The 26,112-nt window shown below is 52.0% G+C and overlaps 14 non-coding genes and 2 pseudogenes across 14 annotated transcripts; all 16 read right to left on the bottom strand.

The window, feature by feature from the left end:
- Positions 1 to 727: 727 nt before the first annotated feature.
- Positions 728 to 846, bottom strand: LOC148151435 (5S ribosomal RNA). The gene has a single exon (XR_015756524.1). It is a non-coding gene; the product is annotated as a 5S ribosomal RNA (ribosomal RNA).
- Positions 847 to 2,380: 1,534 nt separating this feature from the next.
- LOC148151436 (5S ribosomal RNA) lies at positions 2,381 to 2,499 on the bottom strand. Its single transcript, XR_015755706.1, has one exon. It is a non-coding gene; the product is annotated as a 5S ribosomal RNA (ribosomal RNA).
- Positions 2,500 to 4,045: 1,546 nt separating this feature from the next.
- On the bottom strand, positions 4,046 to 4,164 carry LOC148151437 (5S ribosomal RNA). The gene has a single exon (XR_015755707.1). It is a non-coding gene; the product is annotated as a 5S ribosomal RNA (ribosomal RNA).
- A 1,546-nt stretch (positions 4,165 to 5,710) lies between these two features.
- Positions 5,711 to 5,829, bottom strand: LOC148151438 (5S ribosomal RNA). The gene has a single exon (XR_015756525.1). It is a non-coding gene; the product is annotated as a 5S ribosomal RNA (ribosomal RNA).
- A 1,546-nt stretch (positions 5,830 to 7,375) lies between these two features.
- Positions 7,376 to 7,494, bottom strand: LOC148151439 (5S ribosomal RNA). Its single transcript, XR_015755548.1, has one exon. It is a non-coding gene; the product is annotated as a 5S ribosomal RNA (ribosomal RNA).
- A 1,559-nt stretch (positions 7,495 to 9,053) lies between these two features.
- LOC148151440 (5S ribosomal RNA) lies at positions 9,054 to 9,172 on the bottom strand. Its single transcript, XR_015756694.1, has one exon. It is a non-coding gene; the product is annotated as a 5S ribosomal RNA (ribosomal RNA).
- A 1,546-nt stretch (positions 9,173 to 10,718) lies between these two features.
- LOC148151441 (5S ribosomal RNA) lies at positions 10,719 to 10,837 on the bottom strand. Its single transcript, XR_015755824.1, has one exon. It is a non-coding gene; the product is annotated as a 5S ribosomal RNA (ribosomal RNA).
- Positions 10,838 to 12,396: 1,559 nt separating this feature from the next.
- Positions 12,397 to 12,515, bottom strand: LOC148151442 (5S ribosomal RNA). The gene has a single exon (XR_015755300.1). It is a non-coding gene; the product is annotated as a 5S ribosomal RNA (ribosomal RNA).
- A 1,546-nt stretch (positions 12,516 to 14,061) lies between these two features.
- On the bottom strand, positions 14,062 to 14,180 carry LOC148151443 (5S ribosomal RNA). The gene has a single exon (XR_015756295.1). It is a non-coding gene; the product is annotated as a 5S ribosomal RNA (ribosomal RNA).
- A 1,546-nt stretch (positions 14,181 to 15,726) lies between these two features.
- LOC148151444 (5S ribosomal RNA) lies at positions 15,727 to 15,845 on the bottom strand. The gene has a single exon (XR_015755596.1). It is a non-coding gene; the product is annotated as a 5S ribosomal RNA (ribosomal RNA).
- Positions 15,846 to 17,391: 1,546 nt separating this feature from the next.
- LOC148151445 (5S ribosomal RNA) lies at positions 17,392 to 17,500 on the bottom strand (annotated as a pseudogene).
- Positions 17,501 to 19,047: 1,547 nt separating this feature from the next.
- On the bottom strand, positions 19,048 to 19,156 carry LOC148151446 (5S ribosomal RNA; annotated as a pseudogene).
- A 1,546-nt stretch (positions 19,157 to 20,702) lies between these two features.
- Positions 20,703 to 20,821, bottom strand: LOC148151447 (5S ribosomal RNA). Its single transcript, XR_015756526.1, has one exon. It is a non-coding gene; the product is annotated as a 5S ribosomal RNA (ribosomal RNA).
- Positions 20,822 to 22,367: 1,546 nt separating this feature from the next.
- Positions 22,368 to 22,486, bottom strand: LOC148151448 (5S ribosomal RNA). The gene has a single exon (XR_015756527.1). It is a non-coding gene; the product is annotated as a 5S ribosomal RNA (ribosomal RNA).
- A 1,535-nt stretch (positions 22,487 to 24,021) lies between these two features.
- LOC148151449 (5S ribosomal RNA) lies at positions 24,022 to 24,140 on the bottom strand. Its single transcript, XR_015756528.1, has one exon. It is a non-coding gene; the product is annotated as a 5S ribosomal RNA (ribosomal RNA).
- A 1,534-nt stretch (positions 24,141 to 25,674) lies between these two features.
- Positions 25,675 to 25,793, bottom strand: LOC148151450 (5S ribosomal RNA). The gene has a single exon (XR_015755302.1). It is a non-coding gene; the product is annotated as a 5S ribosomal RNA (ribosomal RNA).
- Positions 25,794 to 26,112: the final 319 nt, after the last annotated feature.

Below are 26,112 nucleotides of genomic sequence, written 5' to 3' on the forward strand. Positions count from 1 at the left end.
CTATTGAGGGAATGCAGCGTAGGTTCACGAGGTCAATTCCTGGAATGGCGGGATTACCTTACACTGAAAGACTGGAGCGACTGGGCTTGTGTACCCTTGAGTTTAGAAGACTGAGAGGGGATCTGGTTGAGACATATAAGATGATCAAAGGATTGGACACTCTGGCGGCAGGCAACATGTTTCCGCTGCGGGGTGAGTGCCGAAACAGAGGACACAGCTTAAAAATACGGGGTAGACCATTTAGGACAGAGATGAGGAGAAACTTCTTCACCCAGAGAGTGGTGGCTGTGTGGAATGCTCTGCCCCAGAGGGCAGTGGAGGCCCAGTCTCTGGATTCATTTAAGAAAGAGTTGGATAGAGCTCTCAAGGATAGTGGAATCAAGGGTTATGGAGATAAGGCAGGAACAGGATACTGATTAAGGATGATCAGCCATGATCATATTGAATGGTGGTGCAGGCTGGAAGGGCAGAATGGCCAACTCCTGCACCTATTGTCTATTGTCCGCCTTTCCTGACTGCCACCCGCAGACAGCGTGCAGCCCCAATCCCTTTCTTTCCGCCTTTCTTGCTGATTTTGGCAGCGCTCCGCTCTCCTCCCCTCCGTGTCTCGTGCCTGCAGGAGACTGATGCCAGGCACAGCAGCAGCAGCAAAAATAACCTGCCGCTCCATTGCCTGGCACAAGACAAGTGCAGAGGGGTGACTTGAGCAGCCACTGCTGGCGGAAAAAGCCTACTGCACCTGGTATTCCCAGGCGGTCTCCCATCCAAGTACTAACCAGGCCTGAGTCTGCTTAGCTTCCGAGATCAGACGAGATCGGGCGTTTTCAGACTAGTATGGCCGTAGGCGCTGGCCCCTGCCTTTTCTCCCTACTTCAAGGCGTGCTGGCCAGCCACATTTTCTTTCTTGCTCTTTCTCTTTATCCCCTTTGGCTTTTTTTTCTCTTTTCTCTTTGCTCTTCCTCCTCCGTGCGTGCTTCCCTCCCTCCGTCCCTCCAGCTGCCTTTCAGCCAGCCCTTGCCCACCAGGCTCCTGTAGTCTCCCACATCCCCACACAGGCCAACTGCAAGCCCTCCCCCTGCTTCATAGGGCCGCAGCCTGCATTCTCTCATCCTTCCACACTCCTCCACCCCTCCATTTCGGAATGCCAGGCACTGACCAGTGGGGTACCGCACGGATCAGTACTGGGACCGCAGCTTTTTACAATCTATCTTCAGGATATACAAGATGGTATTAGCAATAACATTCGCAAATTTCATCAGCTGGGTGGCAGGGTGAAATGTGATGAGGATGTTAGGAGATTACAGGGTGACCTGGACAAGTTAGGTGAGTGCTCAGATGCATGGCAGATGCACTTTCACGTGGATAAATGGATCCTTATCCACTTTGGTGGCAAGAACAGGAAGGCAGATTACCACCTAAGTGGAATCAATTTAGGTAAAGGGGCAGTACAGAGAGATCTGGGGGTTCTTGTACACCACTCAATGAAGGTAAGCATGCAGGTACAGCAGGTAGTGAAGAAGGCTAATAGCATGCTGGCCTTCATAACAAGAAGGATTGAGTATAGAAGCAAAGAGGTCCTTCTGCAGCTGTACAGGGCCCTGGTGAGACCACACCTGGAGTACTGTGTGCAGTTCTGGTCTCCAAATTTGAGGAGAGACATTCTGGCTATTGAGGGAATGCAGCGTAGGTTCACGAGGTCAATTCCTGGAATGGCGGGATTACCTTACACTGAAAGACTGGAGCGACTGGGCTTGTGTACCCTTGAGTTTAGAAGACTGAGAGGGGATCTGGTTGAGACATATAAGATGATCAAAGGATTGGACACTCTGGCGGCAGGCAACATGTTTCCGCTGCGGGGTGAGTGCCGAAACAGAGGACACAGCTTAAAAATACGGGGTAGACCATTTAGGACAGAGATGAGGAGAAACTTCTTCACCCAGAGAGTGGTGGCTGTGTGGAATGCTCTGCCCCAGAGGGCAGTGGAGGCCCAGTCTCTGGATTCATTTAAGAAAGAGTTGGATAGAGCTCTCAAGGATAGTGGAATCAAGGGTTATGGAGATAAGGCAGGAACAGGATACTGATTAAGGATGATCAGCCATGATCATATTGAATGGTGGTGCAGGCTGGAAGGGCAGAATGGCCAACTCCTGCACCTATTGTCTATTGTCCGCCTTTCCTGACTGCCTCCCGCAGACAGCGTGCAGCCCCAATCCCTTTCTTGCTGATTTTGGCAGCGCTCCGCTCTCCTCCCCTCCGTGTCTCGTGCCTGCAGGAGACTGATGCCAGGCACAGCAGCAGCAGCAAAAATAACCTGCCGCTCCATTGCCTGGCACAAGACAAGTGCAGAGGGGTGACTTGAGCAGCCACTGCTGGCGGAAAAAGCCTACTGCACCTGGTATGCCCAGGCGGTCTCCCATCCAAGTACTAACCAGGCCTGAGTCTGCTTAGCTTCCGAGATCAGACGAGATCGGGCGTTTTCAGACTAGTATGGCCGTAGGCGCTGGCCCCTGCCTTTTCTCCCTACTTCAAAGCGTGCTGGCCAGCCACATTTTCTTTGTTGCTCTTTCTCTTTATCCCCTTTGGCTTTTTTTTCTCTTTTCTCTTTGCTCTTCCTCCTCCGTGCGTGCTTCCCTCCCTCCGTCCCTCCAGCTGCCTTTCAGCCAGCCCTTGCCCACCAGGCTCCTGTAGTCTCCCACATCCCCACACAGGCCAACTGCAAGCCCTCCCCCTGCTTCATAGGGCCGCAGCCTGCATTCTCTCATCCTTCCACACTCCTCCACCCCTCCATTTCGGAATGCCGGGCACTGACCAGTGGGGTACCGCACGGATCAGTACTGGGACCGCAGCTTTTTACAATCTATCTTCAGGATATACAAGATGGTATTAGCAATAACATTCGCAAATTTCATCAGCTGGGTGGCAGGGTGAAATGTGATGAGGATGTTAGGAGATTACAGGGTGACCTGGACAAGTTAGGTGAGTGCTCAGATGCATGGCAGATGCACTTTCACGTGGATAAATGGATCCTTATCCACTTTGGTGGCAAGAACAGGAAGGCAGATTACCACCTAAGTGGAATCAATTTAGGTAAAGGGGCAGTACAGAGAGATCTGGGGGTTCTTGTACACCACTCAATGAAGGTAAGCATGCAGGTACAGCAGGTAGTGAAGAAGGCTAATAGCATGCTGGCCTTCATAACAAGAGGGATTGAGTATAGAAGCAAAGAGGTCCTTCTGCAGCTGTACAGGGCCCTGGTGAGACCACACCTGGAGTACTGTGTGCAGTTCTGGTCTCCAAATTTGAGGAGAGACATTCTGGCTATTGAGGGAATGCAGCGTAGGTTCACGAGGTCAATTCCTGGAATGGCGGGATTACCTTACACTGAAAGACTGGAGCGACTGGGCTTGTGTACCCTTGAGTTTAGAAGACTGAGAGGGGATCTGGTTGAGACATATAAGATGATCAAAGGATTGGACACTCTGGCGGCAGGCAACATGTTTCCGCTGCGGGGTGAGTGCCGAAACAGAGGACACAGCTTAAAAATACGGGGTAGACCATTTAGGACAGAGATGAGGAGAAACTTCTTCACCCAGAGAGTGGTGGCTGTGTGGAATGCTCTGCCCCAGAGGGCAGTGGAGGCCCAGTCTCTGGATTCATTTAAGAAAGAGTTGGATAGAGCTCTCAAGGATAGTGGAATCAAGGGTTATGGAGATAAGGCAGGAACAGGATACTGATTAAGGATGATCAGCCATGATCATATTGAATGGTGGTGCAGGCTGGAAGGGCAGAATGGCCAATTCCTGCACCTATTGTCTATTGTCCGCCTTTCCTGACTGCCACCCGCAGACAGCGTGCAGCCCCAATCCCTTTCTTTCCGCCTTTCTTGCTGATTTTGGCAGCGCTCCGCTCTCCTCCCCTCCGTGTCTCGTGCCTGCAGGAGACTGATGCCAGGCACAGCAGCAGCAGCAAAAATAACCTGCCGCTCCATTGCCTGGCACAAGACAAGTGCAGAGGGGTGACTTGAGCAGCCACTGCTGGCGGAAAAAGCCTACTGCACCTGGTATGCCCAGGCGGTCTCCCATCCAAGTACTAACCAGGCCTGAGTCTGCTTAGCTTCCGAGATCAGACGAGATCGGGCGTTTTCAGACTAGTATGGCCGTAGGCGCTGGCCCCTGCCTTTTCTCCCTACTTCAAAGCGTGCTGGCCAGCCACATTTTCTTTCTTGCTCTTTCTCTTTATCCCCTTTGGCTTTTTTTTCTCTTTTCTCTTTGCTCTTCCTCCTCCGTGCGTGCTTCCCTCCCTCCGTCCCTCCAGCTGCCTTTCAGCCAGCCCTTGCCCACCAGGCTCCTGTAGTCTCCCACATCCCCACACAGGCCAACTGCAAGCCCTCCCCCTGCTTCATAGGGCCGCAGCCTGCATTCTCTCATCCTTCCACACTCCTCCACCCCTCCATTTCGGAATGCCGGGCACTGACCAGTGGGGTACCGCACGGATCAGTACTGGGACCGCAGCTTTTTACAATCTATCTTCAGGATATACAAGATGGTATTAGCAATAACATTCGCAAATTTCATCAGCTGGGTGGCAGGGTGAAATGTGATGAGGATGTTAGGAGATTACAGGGTGACCTGGACAAGTTAGGTGAGTGCTCAGATGCATGGCAGATGCACTTTCACGTGGATAAATGGATCCTTATCCACTTTGGTGGCAAGAACAGGAAGGCAGATTACCACCTAAGTGGAATCAATTTAGGTAAAGGGGCAGTACAGAGAGATCTGGGGGTTCTTGTACACCACTCAATGAAGGTAAGCATGCAGGTACAGCAGGTAGTGAAGAAGGCTAATAGCATGCTGGCCTTCATAACAAGAAGGATTGAGTATAGAAGCAAAGAGGTTCTTCTGCAGCTGTACAGGGCCCTGGTGAGACCACACCTGGAGTACTGTGTGCAGTTCTGGTCTCCAAATTTGAGGAGAGACATTCTGGCTATTGAGGGAATGCAGCGTAGGTTCACGAGGTCAATTCCTGGAATGGCGGGATTACCTTACACTGAAAGACTGGAGCGACTGGGCTTGTGTACCCTTGAGTTTAGAAGACTGAGAGGGGATCTGGTTGAGACATATAAGATGATCAAAGGATTGGACACTCTGGCGGCAGGCAACATGTTTCCGCTGCGGGGTGAGTGCCGAAACAGAGGACACAGCTTAAAAATACGGGGTAGACCATTTAGGACAGAGATGAGGAGAAACTTCTTCACCCAGAGAGTGGTGGCTGTGTGGAATGCTCTGCCCCAGAGGGCAGTGGAGGCCCAGTCTCTGGATTCATTTAAGAAAGAGTTGGATAGAGCTCTCAAGGATAGTGGAATCAAGGGTTATGGAGATAAGGCAGGAACAGGATACTGATTAAGGATGATCAGCCATGATCATATTGAATGGTGGTGCAGGCTGGAAGGGCAGAATGGCCAACTCCTGCACCTATTGTCTATTGTCCGCCTTTCCTGACTGCCACCCGCAGACAGCGTGCAGCCCCAATCCCTTTCTTTCCGCCTTTCTTGCTGATTTTGGCAGCGCTCCGCTCTCCTCCCCTCCGTGTCTCGTGCCTGCAGGAGACTGATGCCAGGCACAGCAGCAGCAGCAAAAATAACCTGCCGCTCCATTGCCTGGCACAAGACAAGTGCAGAGGGGTGACTTGAGCAGCCACTGCTGGCGGAAAAAGCCTACTGCACCTGGTATTCCCAGGCGGTCTCCCATCCAAGTACTAACCAGGCCTGAGTCTGCTTAGCTTCCGAGATCAGACGAGATCGGGCGTTTTCAGACTAGTATGGCCGTAGGCGCTGGCCCCTGCCTTTTCTCCCTACTTCAAGGCGTGCTGGCCAGCCACATTTTCTTTCTTGCTCTTTCTCTTTATCCCCTTTGGCTTTTTTTTCTCTTTTCTCTTTGCTCTTCCTCCTCCGTGCGTGCTTCCCTCCCTCCGTCCCTCCAGCTGCCTTTCAGCCAGCCCTTGCCCACCAGGCTCCTGTAGTCTCCCACATCCCCACACAGGCCAACTGCAAGCCCTCCCCCTGCTTCATAGGGCCGCAGCCTGCATTCTCTCATCCTTCCACACTCCTCCACCCCTCCATTTCGGAATGCCAGGCACTGACCAGTGGGGTACCGCACGGATCAGTACTGGGACCGCAGCTTTTTACAATCTATCTTCAGGATATACAAGATGGTATTAGCAATAACATTCGCAAATTTCATCAGCTGGGTGGCAGGGTGAAATGTGATGAGGATGTTAGGAGATTACAGGGTGACCTGGACAAGTTAGGTGAGTGCTCAGATGCATGGCAGATGCACTTTCACGTGGATAAATGGATCCTTATCCACTTTGGTGGCAAGAACAAGAAGGCAGATTACCACCTAAGTGGAATCAATTTAGGTAAAGGGGCAGTACAGAGAGATCTGGGGGTTCTTGTACACCACTCAATGAAGGTAAGCATGCAGGTACAGCAGGTAGTGAAGAAGGCTAATAGCATTCTGGCCTTCATAACAAGAGGGATTGAGTATAGAAGCAAAGAGGTCCTTCTGCAGCTGTACAGGGCCCTGGTGAGACCACACCTGGAGTACTGTGTGCAGTTCTGGTCTCCAAATTTGAGGAGAGACATTCTGGCTATTGAGGGAATGCAGCGTAGGTTCACGAGGTCAATTCCTGGAATGGCGGGATTACCTTACACTGAAAGACTGGAGCGACTGGGCTTGTGTACCCTTGAGTTTAGAAGACTGAGAGGGGATCTGGTTGAGACATATAAGATGATCAAAGGATTGGACACTCTGGCGGCAGGCAACATGTTTCCGCTGCGGGGTGAGTGCCGAAACAGAGGACACAGCTTAAAAATACGGGGTAGACCATTTAGGACAGAGATGAGGAGAAACTTCTTCACCCAGAGAGTGGTGGCTGTGTGGAATGCTCTGCCCCAGAGGGCAGTGGAGGCCCAGTCTCTGGATTCATTTAAGAAAGAGTTGGATAGAGCTCTCAAGGATAGTGGAATCAAGGGTTATGGAGATAAGGCAGGAACAGGATACTGATTAAGGATGATCAGCCATGATCATATTGAATGGTGGTGCAGGCTGGAAGGGCAGAATGGCCAACTCCTGCACCTATTGTCTATTGTCCGCCTTTCCTGACTGCCACCCGCAGACAGCGTGCAGCCCCAATCCCTTTCTTTCCGCCTTTCTTGCTGATTTTGGCAGCGCTCCGCTCTCCTCCCCTCCGTGTCTCGTGCCTGCAGGAGACTGATGCCAGGCACAGCAGCAGCAGCAAAAATAACCTGCCGCTCCATTGCCTGGCACAAGACAAGTGCAGAGGGGTGACTTGAGCAGCCACTGCTGGCGGAAAAAGCCTACTGCACCTGGTATTCCCAGGCGGTCTCCCATCCAAGTACTAACCAGGCCTGAGTCTGCTTAGCTTCCGAGATCAGACGAGATCGGGCGTTTTCAGACTAGTACGGCCGTAGGCGCTGGCCGTAGGCGCTGGCCCCTGCCTTTTCTCCCTACTTCAAGGCGTGCTGGCCAGCCACATTTTCTTTCTTGCTCTTTCTCTTTATCCCCTTTGGCTTTTTTTTCTCTTTTCTCTTTGCTCTTCCTCCTCCGTGCGTGCTTCCCTCCCTCCGTCCCTCCAGCTGCCTTTCAGCCAGCCCTTGCCCACCAGGCTCCTGTAGTCTCCCACATCCCCACACAGGCCAACTGCAAGCCCTCCCCCTGCTTCATAGGGCCGCAGCCTGCATTCTCTCATCCTTCCACACTCCTCCACCCCTCCATTTCGGAATGCCGGGCACTGACCAGTGGGGTACCGCACGGATCAGTACTGGGACCGCAGCTTTTTACAATCTATCTTCAGGATATACAAGATGGTATTAGCAATAACATTCGCAAATTTCATCAGCTGGGTGGCAGGGTGAAATGTGATGAGGATGTTAGGAGATTACAGGGTGACCTGGACAAGTTAGGTGAGTGCTCAGATGCATGGCAGATGCACTTTCACGTGGATAAATGGATCCTTATCCACTTTGGTGGCAAGAACAGGAAGGCAGATTACCACCTAAGTGGAATCAATTTAGGTAAAGGGGCAGTACAGAGAGATCTGGGGGTTCTTGTACACCACTCAATGAAGGTAAGCATGCAGGTACAGCAGGTAGTGAAGAAGGCTAATAGCATGCTGGCCTTCATAACAAGAGGGATTGAGTATAGAAGCAAAGAGGTCCTTCTGCAGCTGTACAGGGCCCTGGTGAGACCACACCTGGAGTACTGTGTGCAGTTCTGGTCTCCAAATTTGAGGAGAGACATTCTGGCTTTTGAGGGAATGCAGCGTAGGTTCACGAGGTCAATTCCTGGAATGGCGGGATTACCTTACACTGAAAGACTGGAGCGACTGGGCTTGTGTACCCTTGAGTTTAGAAGACTGAGAGGGGATCTGGTTGAGACATATAAGATGATCAAAGGATTGGACACTCTGGCGGCAGGCAACATGTTTCCGCTGCGGGGTGAGTGCCGAAACAGAGGACACAGCTTAAAAATACGGGGTAGACCATTTAGGACAGAGATGAGGAGAAACTTCTTCACCCAGAGAGTGGTGGCTGTGTGGAATGCTCTGCCCCAGAGGGCAGTGGAGGCCCAGTCTCTGGATTCATTTAAGAAAGAGTTGGATAGAGCTCTCAAGGATAGTGGAATCAAGGGTTATGGAGATAAGGCAGGAACAGGATACTGATTAAGGATGATCAGCCATGATCATATTGAATGGTGGTGCAGGCTGGAAGGGCAGAATGGCCAACTCCTGCACCTATTGTCTATTGTCCGCCTTTCCTGACTGCCACCCGCAGACAGCGTGCAGCCCCAATCCCTTTCTTTCCGCCTTTCTTGCTGATTTTGGCAGCGCTCCGCTCTCCTCCCCTCCGTGTCTCGTGCCTGCAGGAGACTGATGCCAGGCACAGCAGCAGCAGCAAAAATAACCTGCCGCTCCATTGCCTGGCACAAGACAAGTGCAGAGGGGTGACTTGAGCAGCCACTGCTGGCGGAAAAAGCCTACTGCACCTGGTATTCCCAGGCGGTCTCCCATCCAAGTACTAACCAGGCCTGAGTCTGCTTAGCTTCCGAGATCAGACGAGATCGGGCGATTTCAGACTAGTATGGCCGTAGGCGCTGGCCCCTGCCTTTTCTCCCTACTTCAAGGCGTGCTGGCCAGCCACATTTACTTTCTTGCTCTTTCTCTTTATCCCCTTTGGCTTTTTTTTCTCTTTTCTCTTTGCTCTTCCTCCTCCGTGCGTGCTTCCCTCCCTCCGTCCCTCCAGCTGCCTTTCAGCCAGCCCTTGCCCACCAGGCTCCTGTAGTCTCCCACATCCCCACACAGGCCAACTGCAAGCCCTCCCCCTGCTTCATAGGGCCGCAGCCTGCATTCTCTCATCCTTCCACACTCCTCCACCCCTCCATTTCGGAATGCCGGGCACTGACCAGTGGGGTACCGCACGGATCAGTACTGGGACCGCAGCTTTTTACAATCTATCTTCAGGATATACAAGATGGTATTAGCAATAACATTCGCAAATTTCATCAGCTGGGTGGCAGGGTGAAATGTGATGAGGATGTTAGGAGATTACAGGGTGACCTGGACAAGTTAGGTGAGTGCTCAGATGCATGGCAGATGCACTTCCACGTGGATAAATGGATCCTTATCCACTTTGGTGGCAAGAACAGGAAGGCAGATTACCACCTAAGTGGAATCAATTTAGGTAAAGGGGCAGTACAGAGAGATCTGGGGGTTCTTGTACACCACTCAATGAAGGTAAGCATGCAGGTACAGCAGGTAGTGAAGAAGGCTAATAGCATGCTGGCCTTCATAACAAGAGGGATTGAGTATAGAAGCAAAGAGGTCCTTCTGCAGCTGTACAGGGCCCTGGTGAGACCACACCTGGAGTACTGTGTGCAGTTCTGGTCTCCAAATTTGAGGAGAGACATTCTGGCTATTGAGGGAATGCAGCGTAGGTTCACGAGGTCAATTCCTGGAATGGCGGGATTACCTTACACTGAAAGACTGGAGCGACTGGGCTTGTGTACCCTTGAGTTTAGAAGACTGAGAGGGGATCTGGTTGAGACATATAAGATGATCAAAGGATTGGACACTCTGGCGGCAGGCAACATGTTTCCGCTGCGGGGTGAGTGCCGAAACAGAGGACACAGCTTAAAAATACGGGGTAGACCATTTAGGACAGAGATGAGGAGAAACTTCTTCACCCAGAGAGTGGTGGCTGTGTGGAATGCTCTGCCCCAGAGGGCAGTGGAGGCCCAGTCTCTGGATTAATTTAAGAAAGAGTTGGATAGAGCTCTCAAGGATAGTGGAATCAAGGGTTATGGAGATAAGGCAGGAACAGGATACTGATTAAGGATGATCAGCCATGATCATATTGAATGGTGGTGCAGGCTGGAAGGGCAGAATGGCCAACTCCTGCACCTATTGTCTATTGTCCGCCTTTCCTGACTGCCACCCGCAGACAGCGTGCAGCCCCAATCCCTTTCTTTCCGCCTTTCTTGCTGATTTTGGCAGCGCTCCGCTCTCCTCCCCTCCGTGTCTCGTGCCTGCAGGAGACTGATGCCAGGCACAGCAGCAGCAGCAAAAATAACCTGCCGCTCCATTGCCTGGCACAAGACAAGTGCAGAGGGGTGACTTGAGCAGCCACTGCTGGCGGAAAAAGCCTACTGCACCTGGTATTCCCAGGCGGTCTCCCATCCAAGTACTAACCAGGCCTGAGTCTGCTTAGCTACCGAGATCAGACGAGATCGGGCGTTTTCAGACTAGTACGGCCGTAGGCGCTGGCCGTAGGCGCTGGCCCCTGCCTTTTCTCCCTACTTCAAGGCGTGCTGGCCAGCCACATTTTCTTTCTTGCTCTTTCTCTTTATCCCCTTTGGCTTTTTTTTCTCTTTTCTCTTTGCTCTTCCTCCTCCGTGCGTGCTTCCCTCCCTCCGTCCCTCCAGCTGCCTTTCAGCCAGCCCTTGCCCACCAGGCTCCTGTAGTCTCCCACATCCCCACACAGGCCAACTGCAAGCCCTCCCCCTGCTTCATAGGGCCGCAGCCTGCATTCTCTCATCCTTCCACACTCCTCCACCCCTCCATTTCGGAATGCCGGGCACTGACCAGTGGGGTACCGCACGGATCAGTACTGGGACCGCAGCTTTTTACAATCTATCTTCAGGATATACAAGATGGTATTAGCAATAACATTCGCAAATTTCATCAGCTGGGTGGCAGGGTGAAATGTGATGAGGATGTTAGGAGATTACAGGGTGACCTGGACAAGTTAGGTGAGTGCTCAGATGCATGGCAGATGCACTTTCACGTGGATAAATGGATCCTTATCCACTTTGGTGGCAAGAACAGGAAGGCAGATTACCACCTAAGTGGAATCAATTTAGGTAAAGGGGCAGTACAGAGAGATCTGGGGGTTCTTGTACACCACTCAATGAAGGTAAGCATGCAGGTACAGCAGGTAGTGAAGAAGGCTAATAGCATGCTGGCCTTCATAACAAGAGGGATTGAGTATAGGAGCAAAGAGGTCCTTCTGCAGCTGTACAGGGCCCTGGTGAGACCACACCTGGAGTACTGTGTGCAGTTCTGGTCTCCAAATTTGAGGAGAGACATTCTGGCTATTGAGGGAATGCAGCGTAGGTTCACGAGGTCAATTCCTGGAATGGCGGGATTACCTTACACTGAAAGACTGGAGCGACTGGGCTTGTGTACCCTTGAGTTTAGAAGACTGAGAGGGGATCTGGTTGAGACATATAAGATGATCAAAGGATTGGACACTCTGGCGGCAGGCAACATGTTTCCGCTGCGGGGTGAGTGCCGAAACAGAGGACACAGCTTAAAAATACGGGGTAGACCATTTAGGACAGAGATGAGGAGAAACTTCTTCACCCAGAGAGTGGTGGCTGTGTGGAATGCTCTGCCCCAGAGGGCAGTGGAGGCCCAGTCTCTGGATTCATTTAAGAAAGAGTTGGATAGAGCTCTCAAGGATAGTGGAATCAAGGGTTATGGAGATAAGGCAGGAACAGGATACTGATTAAGGATGATCAGCCATGATCATATTGAATGGTGGTGCAGGCTGGAAGGGCAGAATGGCCAACTCCTGCACCTATTGTCTATTGTCCGCCTTTCCTGACTGCCACCCGCAGACAGCGTGCAGTCCCAATCCCTTTCTTTCCGCCTTTCTTGCTGATTTTGGCAGCGCTCCGCTCTCCTCCCCTCCGTGTCTCGTGCCTGCAGGAGACTGATGCCAGGCACAGCAGCAGCAGCAAAAATAACCTGCCGCTCCATTGCCTGGCACAAGACAAGTGCAGAGGGGTGACTTGAGCAGCCACTGCTGGCGGAAAAAGCCTACTGCACCTGGTATTCCCAGGCGGTCTCCCATCCAAGTACTAACCAGGCCTGAGTCTGGTTAGCTTCCGAGATCAGACGAGATCGGGCGTTTTCAGACTAGTATGGCCGTAGGCGCTGGCCCCTGCCTTTTCTCCCTACTTCAAGGCGTGCTGGCCAGCCACATTTTCTTTCTTGCTCTTTCTCTTTATCCCCTTTGGCTTTTTTTTCTCTTTTCTCTTTGCTCTTCCTCCTCCGTGCGTGCTTCCCTCCCTCCGTCCCTCCAGCTGCCTTTCAGCCAGCCCTTGCCCACCAGGCTCCTGTAGTCTCCCACATCCCCACACAGGCCAACTGCAAGCCCTCCCCCTGCTTCATAGGGCCGCAGCCTGCATTCTCTCATCCTTCCACACTCCTCCACCCCTCCATTTCGGAATGCCGGGCACTGACCAGTGGGGTACCGCACGGATCAGTACTGGGACCGCAGCTTTTTACAATCTATCTTCAGGATATACAAGATGGTATTAGCAATAACATTCGCAAATTTCATCAGCTGGGTGGCAGGGTGAAATGTGATGAGGATGTTAGGAGATTACAGGGTGACCTGGACAAGTTAGGTGAGTGCTCAGATGCATGGCAGATGCACTTCCACGTGGATAAATGGATCCTTATCCACTTTGGTGGCAAGAACAGGAAGGCAGATTACCACCTAAGTGGAATCAATTTAGGTAAAGGGGCAGTACAGAGAGATCTGGGGGTTCTTGTACACCACTCAATGAAGGTAAGCATGCAGGTACAGCAGGTAGTGAAGAAGGCTAATAGCATGCTGGCCTTCATAACAAGAGGGATTGAGTATAGAAGCAAAGAGGTCCTTCTGCAGCTGTACAGGGCCCTGGTGAGACCACACCTGGAGTACTGTGTGCAGTTCTGGTCTCCAAATTTGAGGAGAGACATTCTGGCTATTGAGGGAATGCAGCGTAGGTTCACGAGGTCAATTCCTGGAATGGCGGGATTACCTTACACTGAAAGACTGGAGCGACTGGGCTTGTGTACCCTTGAGTTTAGAAGACTGAGAGGGGATCTGGTTGAGACATATAAGATGATCAAAGGATTGGACACTCTGGCGGCAGGCAACATGTTTCCGCTGCGGGGTGAGTGCCGAAACAGAGGACACAGCTTAAAAATACGGGGTAGACCATTTAGGACAGAGATGAGGAGAAACTTCTTCACCCAGAGAGTGGTGGCTGTGTGGAATGCTCTGCCCCAGAGGGCAGTGGAGGCCCAGTCTCTGGATTCATTTAAGAAAGAGTTGGATAGAGCTCTCAAGGATAGTGGAATCAAGGGTTATGGAGATAAGGCAGGAACAGGATACTGATTAAGGATGATCAGCCATGATCATATTGAATGGTGGTGCAGGCTGGAAGGGCAGAATGGCCAACTCCTGCACCTATTGTCTATTGTCCGCCTTTCCTGACTGCCACCCGCAGACAGCGTGCAGCCCCAATCCCTTTCTTTCCGCCTTTCTTGCTGATTTTGGCAGCGCTCCGCTCTCCTCCCCTCCGTGTCTCGTGCCTGCAGGAGACTGATGCCAGGCACAGCAGCAGCAGCAAAAATAACCTGCCGCTCCATTGCCTGGCACAAGACAAGTGCAGAGGGGTGACTTGAGCAGCCACTGCTGGCGGAAAAAGCCTACTGCACCTGGTATTCCCAGGCGGTCTCCCATCCAAGTACTAACCAGGCCTGAGTCTGCTGAGCTTCCAAGATCAGACGAGATCGGGCGTTTTCAGACTAGTATGGCCGTAGGCGCTGGCCCCTGCCTTTTCTCCCTACTTCAAGGCGTGCTGGCCAGCCACATTTTCTTTCTTGCTCTTTCTCTTTATCCCCTTTGGCTTTTTTTTCTCTTTTCTCTTTGCTCTTCCTCCTCCGTGCGTGCTTCCCTCCCTCCGTCCCTCCAGCTGCCTTTCAGCCAGCCCTTGCCCACCAGGCTCCTGTAGTCTCCCACATCCCCACACAGGCCAACTGCAAGCCCTCCCCCTGCTTCATAGGGCCGCAGCCTGCATTCTCTCATCCTTCCACACTCCTCCACCCCTCCATTTCGGAATGCCGGGCACTGACCAGTGGGGTACCGCACGGATCAGTACTGGGACCGCAGCTTTTTACAATCTATCTTCAGGATATACAAGATGGTATTAGCAATAACATTCGCAAATTTCATCAGCTGGGTGGCAGGGTGAAATGTGATGAGGATGTTAGGAGATTACAGGGTGACCTGGACAAGTTAGGTGAGTGCTCAGATGCATGGCAGATGCACTTCCACGTGGATAAATGGATCCTTATCCACTTTGGTGGCAAGAACAGGAAGGCAGATTACCACCTAAGTGGAATCAATTTAGGTAAAGGGGCAGTACAGAGAGATCTGGGGGTTCTTGTACACCACTCAATGAAGGTAAGCTTGCAGGTACAGCAGGTAGTGAAGAAGGCTAATAGCATGCTGGCCTTCATAACAAGAGGGATTGAGTATAGAAGCAAAGAGGTCCTTCTGCAGCTGTACAGGGCCCTGGTGAGACCACACCTGGAGTACTGTGTGCAGTTCTGGTCTCCAAATTTGAGGAGAGACATTCTGGCTATTGAGGGAATGCAGCGTAGGTTCACGAGGTCAATTCCTGGAATGGCGGGATTACCTTACACTGAAAGACTGGAGCGACTGGGCTTGTGTACCCTTGAGTTTAGAAGACTGAGAGGGGATCTGGTTGAGACATATAAGATGATCAAAGGATTGGACACTCTGGCGGCAGGCAACATGTTTCCGCTGCGGGGTGAGTGCCGAAACAGAGGACACAGCTTAAAAATACGGGGTAGACCATTTAGGACAGAGATGAGGAGAAACTTCTTCACCCAGAGAGTGGTGGCTGTGTGGAATGCTCTGCCCCAGAGGGCAGTGGAGGCCCAGTCTCTGGATTCATTTAAGAAAGAGTTGGATAGAGCTCTCAAGGATAGTGGAATCAAGGGTTATGGAGATAAGGCAGGAACAGGATACTGATTAAGGATGATCAGCCATGATCATATTGAATGGTGGTGCAGGCTGGAAGGGCAGAATGGCCAACTCCTGCACCTATTGTCTATTGTCCGCCTTTCCTGACTGCCACCCGCAGACAGCGTGCAGCCCCAATCCCTTTCTTTCCGCCTTTCTTGCTGATTTTGGCAGCGCTCCGCTCTCCTCCCCTCCGTGTCTCGTGCCTGCAGGAGACTGATGCCAGGCACAGCAGCAGCAGCAAAAATAACCTGCCGCTCCATTGCCTGGCACAAGACAAGTGCAGAGGGGTGACTTGAGCAGCCACTGCTGGCGGAAAAAGCCTACTGCACCTGGTATTCCCAGGCGGTCTCCCATCCAAGTACTAACCAGGACTGAGTCTGCTTAGCTTCCGAGATCAGACGAGATCGGGCGTTTTCAGACTAGTATGGCCGTAGGCGCTGGCCCCTGCCTTTTCTCCCTACTTCAAGGCGTGCTGGCCAGCCACATTTTCTTTCTTGCTCTTTCTCTTTATCCCCTTTGGCTTTTTTTTCTCTTTTCTCTTTGCTCTTCCTCCTCCGTGCGTGCTTCCCTCCCTCCGTCCCTCCAGCTGCCTTTCAGCCAGCCCTTGCCCACCAGGCTCCTGTAGTCTCCCACATCCCCACACAGGCCAACTGCAAGCCCTCCCCCTGCTTCATAGGGCCGCAGCCTGCATTCTCTCATCCTTCCACACTCCTCCACCCCTCCATTTCGGAATGCCGGGCACTGACCAGTGGGGTACCGCACGGATCAGTACTGGGACCGCAGCTTTTTACAATCTATCTTCAGGATATACAAGATGGTATTAGCAATAACATTCGCAAATTCCATCAGCTGGGTGGCAGGGTGAAATGTGATGAGGATGTTAGGAGATTACAGGGTGACCTGGACAAGTTAGGTGAGTGCTCAGATGCATGGCAGATGCACTTTCACGTGGATAAATGGATCCTTATCCACTTTGGTGGCAAGAACAGGAAGGCAGATTACCACCTAAGTGGAATCAATTTAGGTAAAGGGGCAGTACAGAGAGATCTGGGGGTTCTTGTACACCACTCAATGAAGGTAAGCATGCAGGTACAGCAGGTCGTGAAGAAGGCTAATAGCATGCTGGCCTTCATAACAAGAGGGATTGAGTATAGAAGCAAAGAGGTTCTTCTGCAGCTGTACAGGGCCCTGGTGAGACCACACCTGGAGTACTGTGTGCAGTTCTGGTCTCCAAATTTGAGGAGAGACATTCTGGCTATTGAGGGAATGCAGCGTAGGTTCACGAGGTCAATTCCTGGAATGGCGGGATTACCTTACACTGAAAGACTGGAGCGACTGGGCTTGTGTACCCTTGAGTTTAGAAGACTGAGAGGGGATCTGGTTGAGACATATAAGATGATCAAAGGATTGGACACTCTGGCGGCAGGCAACATGTTTCCGCTGCGGGGTGAGTGCCGAAACAGAGGACACAGCTTAAAAATACGGGGTAGACCATTTAGGACAGAGATGAGGAGAAACTTCTTCACCCAGAGAGTGGTGGCTGTGTGGAATGCTCTGCCCCAGAGGGCAGTGGAGGCCCAGTCTCTGGATTCATTTAAGAAAGAGTTGGATAGAGCTCTCAAGGATAGTGGAATCAAGGGTTATGGAGATAAGGCAGGAACAGGATACTGATTAAGGATGATCAGCCATGATCATATTGAATGGTGGTGCAGGCTGGAAGGGCAGAATGGCCAACTCCTGCACCTATTGTCTATTGTCCGCCTTTCCTGACTGCCACCCGCAGACAGCGTGCAGCCCCAATCCCTTTCTTTCCGCCTTTCTTGCTGATTTTGGCAGCGCTCCGCTCTCCTCCCCTCCGTGTCTCGTGCCTGCAGGAGACTGATGCCAGGCACAGCAGCAGCAGCAAAAATAACCTGCCGCTCCATTGCCTGGCACAAGACAAGTGCAGAGGGGTGACTTGAGCAGCCACTGCTGGCGGAAAAAGCCTACTGCACCTGGTATTCCCAGGCGGTCTCCCATCCAAGTACTAACCAGGCCTGAGTCTGCTTAGCTTCCGAGATCAGACGTTTTCAGACTAGTATGGCCGTAGGCGCTGGCCCCTGCCTTTTCTCCCTACTTCAAGGCGTGCTGGCCAGCCACATTTTCTTTCTTGCTCTTTCTCTTTATCCCCTTTGGCTTTTTTTTCTCTTTTCTCTTTGCTCTTCCTCCTCCGTGCGTGCTTCCCTCCCTCCGTCCCTCCAGCTGCCTTTCAGGCCAGCCCTTGCCCACCAGGCTCCTGTAGTCTCCCACATCCCCACACAGGCCAACTGCAAGCCCTCCCCCTGCTTCATAGGGCCCCAACCTGCATCCTCTCATCCTTCCACACTCCTCCACCCCTCCATTTCGGAATGCCGGGCACTGACCAGTGGGGTACCGCACGGATCAGTACTGGGACCGCAGCTTTTTACAATCTATCTTCAGGATATACAAGATGGTATTAGCAATAACATTCGCAAATTTCATCAGCTGGGTGGCAGGGTGAAATGTGATGAGGATGTTAGGAGATTACAGGGTGACCTGGACAAGTTAGGTGAGTGCTCAGATGCATGGCAGATGCACTTTCACGTGGATAAATGGATCCTTATCCACTTTGGTGGCAAGAACAGGAAGGCAGATTACCACCTAAGTGGAATCAATTTAGGTAAAGGGGCAGTACAGAGAGATCTGGGGGTTCTTGTACACCACTCAATGAAGGTAAGCATGCAGGTACAGCAGGTAGTGAAGAAGGCTAATAGCATGCTGGCCTTCATAACAAGAGGGATTGAGTATAGAAGCAAAGAGGTCCTTCTGCAGCTGTACAGGGCCCTGGTGAGACCACACCTGGAGTACTGTGTGCAGTTCTGGTCTCCAAATTTGAGGAGAGACATTCTGGCTATTGAGGGAATGCAGCGTAGGTTCACGAGGTCAATTCCTGGAATGGCGGGATTACCTTACACTGAAAGACTGGAGCGACTGGGCTTGTGTACCCTTGAGTTTAGAAGACTGAGAGGGGATCTGGTTGAGACATATAAGATGATCAAAGGATTGGACACTCTGGCGGCAGGCAACATGTTTCCGCTGCGGGGTGAGTGCCGAAACAGAGGACACAGCTTAAAAATACGGGGTAGACCATTTAGGACAGAGATGAGGAGAAACTTCTTCACCCAGAGAGTGGTGGCTGTGTGGAATGCTCTGCCCCAGAGGGCAGTGGAGGCCCAGTCTCTGGATTCATTTAAGAAAGAGTTGGATAGAGCTCTCAAGGATAGTGGAATCAAGGGTTATGGAGATAAGGCAGGAACAGGATACTGATTAAGGATGATCAGCCATGATCATATTGAATGGTGGTGCAGGCTGGAAGGGCAGAATGGCCAACTCCTGCACCTATTGTCTATTGTCCGCCTTTCCTGACTGCCACCCGCAGACAGCGTGCAGCCCCAATCCCTTTCTTTCCGCCTTTCTTGCTGATTTTGGCAGCGCTCCGCTCTCCTCCCCTCCGTGTCTCGTGCCTGCAGGAGACTGATGCCAGGCACAGCAGCAGCAGCAAAAATAACCTGCCGCTCCATTGCCTGGCACAAGACAAGTGCAGAGGGGTGACTTGAGCAGCCACTGCTGGCGGAAAAAGCCTACTGCACCTGGTATTCCCAGGCGGTCTCCCATCCAAGTACTAACCAGGCCTGAGTCTGCTTAGCTTCCGAGATCAGACGATTTCAGACTAGTATGGCCGTAGGCGCTGGTCCCTGCCTTTTCTCCCTACTTCAAGGCGTGCTGGCCAGCCACATTTTCTTTCTTGCTCTTTCTCTTTATCCCCTTTGGCTTTTTTTTCTCTTTTCTCTTTGCTCTTCCTCCTCCGTGCGTGCTTCCCTCCCTCCGTCCCTCCAGCTGCCTTTCAGCCAGCCCTTGCCCACCAGGCTCCTGTAGTCTCCCACATCCCCACACAGGCCAACTGCAAGCCCTCCCCCTGCTTCATAGGGCCGCAGCCTGCATTCTCTCATCCTTCCACACTCCTCCACCCCTCCATTTCGGAATGCCGGGCACTGACCAGTGGGGTACCGCACGGATCAGTACTGGGACCGCAGCTTTTTACAATCTATCTTCAGGATATACAAGATGGTATTAGCAATAACATTCGCAAATTTCATCAGCTGGGTGGCAGGGTGAAATGTGATGAGGATCTTAGGAGATTACAGGGTGACCAGGACAAGTTAGGTGAGTGCTCAGATGCATGTCAGATGCACTTTCACGTGGATAAATGGATCCTTATCCACTTTGGTGGCAAGAACAGGAAGGCAGATTACCACCTAAGTGGAATCAATTTAGGTAAAGGGGCAGTACAGAGAGATCTGGGGGTTCTTGTACACCACTCAATGAAGGTAAGCATGCAGGTACAGCAGGTAGTGAAGAAGGCTAATAGCATGCTGGCCTTCATAACAAGAGGGATTGAGTATAGAAGCAAAGAGGTCCTTCTGCAGCTGTACAGGGCCCTGGTGAGACCACACCTGGAGTACTGTGTGCAGTTCTGGTCTCCAAATTTGAGGAGAGACATTCTGGCTATTGAGGGAATGCAGCGTAGGTTCACGAGGTCAATTCCTGGAATGGCGGGATTACCTTACACTGAAAGACTGGAGCGACTGGGCTTGTGTACCCTTGAGTTTAGAAGACTGAGAGGGGATCTGGTTGAGACATATAAGATGATCAAAGGATTGGACACTCTGGTGGCAGGCAACATGTTTCCGCTGCGGGGTGAGTGCCGAAACAGAGGACACAGCTTAAAAATACGGGGTAGACCATTTAGGACAGAGATGAGGAGAAACTTCTTCACCCAGAGAGTGGTGGCTGTGTGGAATGCTCTGCCCCAGAGGGCAGTGGAGGCCCAGTCTCTGGATTCATTTAAGAAAGAGTTGGATAGAGCTCTCAAGGATAGTGGAATCAAGGGTTATGGAGATAAGGCAGGAACAGGATACTGATTAAGGATGATCAGCCATGATCATATTGAATGGTGGTGCAGGCTGGAAGGGCAGAATGGCCAACTCCTGCACCTATTGTCTATTGTCCGCCTTTCCTGACTGCCACCCGCAGACAGCGTGCAGCCCCAATCCCTTTCTTTCCGCCTTTCTTGCTGATTTTGGCAGCGCTCCGCTCTCCTCCCCTCCGTGTCTCGTGCCTGCAGGAGACTGATGCCAGGCACAGCAGCAGCAGCAAAAATAACCTGCCGCTCCATTGCCTGGCACAAGACAAGTGCAGAGGGGTGACTTGAGCAGCCACTGCTGGCGGAAAAAGCCTACTGCACCTGGTATTCCCAGGCGGTCTCCCATCCAAGTACTAACCAGGCCTGAGTCTGCTTAGCTTCCGAGATCAGACGAGATCGGGCGTTTTCAGACTAGTATGGCCGTAGGCGCTGGCCCCTGCCTTTTCTCCCTACTTCAAGGCGTGCTGGCCAGCCACATTTTCTTTCTTGCTCTTTCTCTTTATCCCCTTTGGCTTTTTTTTCTCTTTTCTCTTTGCTCTTCCTCCTCCGTGCGTGTTTCCCTCCCTCCGTCCCTCCAGCTGCCTTTCAGCCAGCCCTTGCCCACCAGGCTCCTGTAGTCTCCCACATCCCCACACAGGCCAACTGCAAGCCCTCCCCCTGCTTCATAGGGCCGCAGCCTGCATTCTCTCATCCTTCCACACTCCTCCACCCCTCCATTTCGGAATGCCGGGCACTGACCAGTGGGGTACCGCACGGATCAGTACTGGGACCGCAGCTTTTTACAATCTATCTTCAGGATATACAAGATGGTATTAGCAATAACATTCGCAAATTTCATCAGCTGGGTGGCAGGGTGAAATGTGATGAGGATGTTAGGAGATTACAGGGTGACCTGGACAAGTTAGGTGAGTGCTCAGATGCATGGCAGATGCACTTTCACGTGGATAAATGGATCCTTATCCACTTTGGTGGCAAGAACAGGAAGGCAGATTACCACCTAAGTGGAATCAATTTAGGTAAAGGGGCAGTACAGAGAGATCTGGGGGTTCTTGTACACCACTCAATGAAGGTAAGCATGCAGGTACAGCAGGTAGTGAAGAAGGCTAATAGCATGCTGGCCTTCATAACAAGAGGGATTGAGTATAGAAGCAAAGAGGTCCTTCTGCAGCTGTACAGGGCCCTGGTGAGACCACACCTGGAGTACTGTGTGCAGTTCTGGTCTCCAAATTTGAGGAGAGACATTCTGGCTATTGAGGGAATGCAGCGTAGGTTCACGAGGTCAATTCCTGGAATGGCGGGATTACCTTACACTGAAAGACTGGAGCGACTGGGCTTGTGTACCCTTGAGTTTAGAAGACTGAGAGGGGATCTGGTTGAGACATATAAGATGATCAAAGGATTGGACACTCTGGCGGCAGGCAACATGTTTCCGCTGCGGGGTGAGTGCCGAAACAGAGGACACAGCTTAAAAATACGGGGTAGACCATTTAGGACAGAGATGAGGAGAAACTTCTTCACCCAGAGAGTGGTGGCTGTGTGGAATGCTCTGCCCCAGAGGGCAGTGGAGGCCCAGTCTCTGGATTCATTTAAGAAAGAGTTGGATAGAGCTCTCAAGGATAGTGGAATCAAGGGTTATGGAGATAAGGCAGGAACAGGATACTGATTAAGGATGATCAGCCATGATCATATTGAATGGTGGTGCAGGCTGGAAGGGCAGAATGGCCAACTCCTGCACCTATTGTCTATTGTCCGCCTTTCCTGACTGCCACCCGCAGACAGCGTGCAGCCCCAATCCCTTTCTTTCCGCCTTTCTTGCTGATTTTGGCAGCGCTCCGCTCTCCTCCCCTCCGTGTCTCGTGCCTGCAGGAGACTGATGCCAGGCACAGCAGCAGCAGCAAAAATAACCTGCCGCTCCATTGCCTGGCACAAGACAAGTGCAGAGGGGTGACTTGAGCAGCCACTGCTGGCGGAAAAAGCCTACTGCACCTGGTATTCCCAGGCGGTCTCCCATCCAAGTACTAACCAGGCCTGAGTCTGCTTAGCTTCCGAGATCAGACGAGATCGGGCGTTTTCAGACTAGTATGGCCGTAGGCGCTGGCCCCTGCCTTTTCTCCCTACTTCAAGGCGTGCTGGCCAGCCACATTTTCTTTCTTGCTCTTTCTCTTTATCCCCTTTGGCTTTTTTTTCTCTTTTCTCTTTGCTCTTCCTCCTCCGTGCGTGCTTCCCTCCCTCCGTCCCTCCAGCTGCCTTTCAGCCAGCCCTTGCCCACCAGGCTCCTGTAGTCTCCCACATCCCCACACAGGCCAACTGCAAGCCCTCCCCCTGCTTCATAGGGCTTCTCTCATCCTTCCACACTCCTCCACCCCTCCATTTCGGAATGCCGGGCACTGACCAGTGGGGTACCGCACGGATCAGTACTGGGACCGCAGCTTTTTACAATCTATCTTCAGGATATACAAGATGGTATTAGCAATAACATTCGCAAATTTCATCAGCTGGGTGGCAGGGTGAAATGTGATGAGGATGTTAGGAGATTACAGGGTGACCTGGACAAGTTAGGTGAGTGCTCAGATGCATGGCAGATGCACTTTCACGTGGATAAATGGATCCTTATCCACTTTGGTGGCAAGAACAGGAAGGCAGATTACCACCTAAGTGGAATCAATTTAGGTAAAGGGGCAGTACAGAGAGATCTGGGGGTTCTTGTACACCACTCAATGAAGGTAAGCATGCAGGTACAGCAGGTAGTGAAGAAGGCTAATAGCATGCTGGCCTTCATAACAAGAGGGATTGAGTATAGAAGCAAAGAGGTCCTTCTGCAGCTGTACAGGGCCCTGGTGAGACCACACCTGGAGTACTGTGTGCAGTTCTGGTCTCCAAATTTGAGGAGAGACATTCTGGCTATTGAGGGAATGCAGCGTAGGTTCACGAGGTCAATTCCTGGAATGGCGGGATTACCTTACACTGAAAGACTGGAGCGACTGGGCTTGTGTACCCTTGAGTTTAGAAGACTGAGAGGGGATCTGGTTGAGACATATAAGATGATCAAAGGATTGGACACTCTGGCGGCAGGCAACATGTTTCCGCTGCGGGGTGAGTGCCGAAACAGAGGACACAGCTTAAAAATACGGGGTAGACCATTTAGGACAGAGATGAGGAGAAACCTCTTCACCCAGAGAGTGGTGGCTGTGTGGAATGCTCTGCCCCAGAGGGCAGTGGAGGCCCAGTCTCTGGATTCATTTAAGAAAGAGTTGGATAGAGCTCTCAAGGATAGTGGAATCAAGGGTTATGGAGATAAGGCAGGAACAGGATACTGATTAAGGATGATCAGCCATGATCATATTGAATGGTGGTGCAGGCTGGAAGGGCAGAATGGCCAACTCCTGCACCTATTGTCTATTGTCCGCCTTTCCTGACTGCCACCCGCAGACAGCGTGCAGCCCCAATCCCTTTCTTTCCGCCTTTCTTGCTGATTTTGGCAGCGCTCCGCTCTCCTCCCCTCCGTGTCTCGTGCCTGCAGGAGACTGATGCCAGGCACAGCAGCAGCAGCAAAAATAACCTGCCGCTCCATTGCCTGGCACAAGACAAGTGCAGAGGGGTGACTTGAGCAGCCACTGCTGGCGGAAAAAGCCTACTGCACCTGGTATTCCCAGGCGGTCTCCCATCCAAGTACTAACCAGGCCTGAGTCTGCTTAGCTTCCGAGATCAGACGAGATCGGGCGTTTTCAGACTAGTATGGCCGTAGGCGCTGGCCCCTGCCTTTTCTCCCTACTTCAAGGCGTGCTGGCCAGCCACATTTTCTTTCTTGCTCTTTCTCTTTATCCCCTTTGGCTTTTTTTTCTCTTTTCTCTTTGCTCTTCCTCCTCCGTGCGTGCTTCCCTCCCTCCGTCCCTCCAGCTGCCTTTCAGCCAGCCCTTGCCCACCAGGCTCCTGTAGTCTCCCACAGCCCCACACAGGCCAACTGCAAGCCCTCCCCCTGCTTCATAGGGCCGCAGCCTGCATTCTCTCATCCTTCCACACTCCTCCACCCCTCCATTTCGGAATGCCTGGCACTGACCAGTGGGGTACCGCACGGATCAGTACTGGGACCGCAGCTTTTTACAATCTATCTTCAGGATATACAAGATGGTATTAGCAATAACATTCGCAAATTTCATCAGCTGGGTGGCAGGGTGAAATGTGATGAGGATGTTAGGAGATTACAGGGTGACCTGGACAAGTTAGGTGAGTGCTCAGATGCATGGCAGATGCACTTTCACGTGGATAAATGGATCCTTATCCACTTTGGTGGCAAGAACAGGAAGGCAGATTACCACCTAAGTGGAATCAATTTAGGTAAAGGGGCAGTACAGAGAGATCTGGGGGTTCTTGTACACCACTCAATGAAGGTAAGCATGCAGGTACAGCAGGTAGTGAAGAAGGCTAATAGCATGCTGGCCTTCATAACAAGAGGGATTGAGTATAGAAGCAAAGAGGTTCTTCTGCAGCTGTACAGGGCCCTGGTGAGACCACACCTGGAGTACTGTGTGCAGTTCTGGTCTCCAAATTTGAGGAGAGACATTCTGGCTATTGAGGGAATGCAGCGTAGGTTCACGAGGTCAATTCCTGGAATGGCGGGATTACCTTACACTGAAAGACTGGAGCGACTGGGCTTGTGTACCCTTGAGTTTAGAAGACTGAGAGGGGATCTGGTTGAGACATATAAGATGATCAAAGGATTGGACACTCTGGCGGCAGGCAACATGTTTCCGCTGCAGGGTGAGTGCCGAAACAGAGGACACAGCTTAAAAATACGGGGTAGACCATTTAGGACAGAGATGAGGAGAAACTTCTTCACCCAGAGAGTGGTGGCTGTGTGGAATGCTCTGCCCCAGAGGGCAGTGGAGGCCCAGTCTCTGGATTCATTTAAGAAAGAGTTGGATAGAGCTCTCAAGGATAGTGGAATCAAGGGTTATGGAGATAAGGCAGGAACAGGATACTGATTAAGGATGATCAGCCATGATCATATTGAATGGTGGTGCAGGCTGGAAGGGCAGAATGGCCAACTCCTGCACCTATTGTCTATTGTCCGCCTTTCCTGACTGCCACCCGCAGACAGCGTGCAGCCCCAATCCCTTTCTTGCTGATTTTGGCAGCGCTCCGCTCTCCTCCCCTCCGTGTCTCGTGCCTGCAGGAGACTGATGCCAGGCACAGCAGCAGCAGCAAAAATAACCTGCCGCTCCATTGCCTGGCACAAGACAAGTGCAGAGGGGTGACTTGAGCAGCCACTGCTGGCGGAAAAAGCCTACTGCACCTGGTATTCCCAGGCGGTCTCCCATCCAAGTACTAACCAGGCCTGAGTCTGGTTAGCTTCCGAGATCAGACGAGATCGGGCGTTTTCAGACTAGTATGGCCGTAGGCGCTGGCCCCTGCCTTTTCTCCCTACTTCAAGGCGTGCTGGCCAGCCACATTTTCTTTCTTGCTCTTTCTCTTTATCCCCTTTGGCTTTTTTTTCTCTTTTCTCTTTGCTCTTCCTCCTCCGTGCGTGCTTCCCTCCCTCCGTCCCTCCAGCTGCCTTTCAGCCAGCCCTTGCCCACCAGGCTCCTGTAGTCTCCCACATCCCCACACAGGCCAACTGCAAGCCCTCCCCCTGCTTCATAGGGCCGCAGCCTGCATTCTCTCATCCTTCCACACTCCTCCACCCCTCCATTTCGGAATGCCGGGCACTGACCAGTGGGGT

Source organism: Chiloscyllium plagiosum, unplaced genomic scaffold (genome assembly GCF_037043375.1).
Source record: "Chiloscyllium plagiosum isolate Xiang-an unplaced genomic scaffold, Cpla_swu_hap1 HiC_scaffold_3, whole genome shotgun sequence".
Lineage (NCBI taxonomy): Eukaryota > Metazoa > Chordata > Chondrichthyes > Orectolobiformes > Hemiscylliidae > Chiloscyllium > Chiloscyllium plagiosum.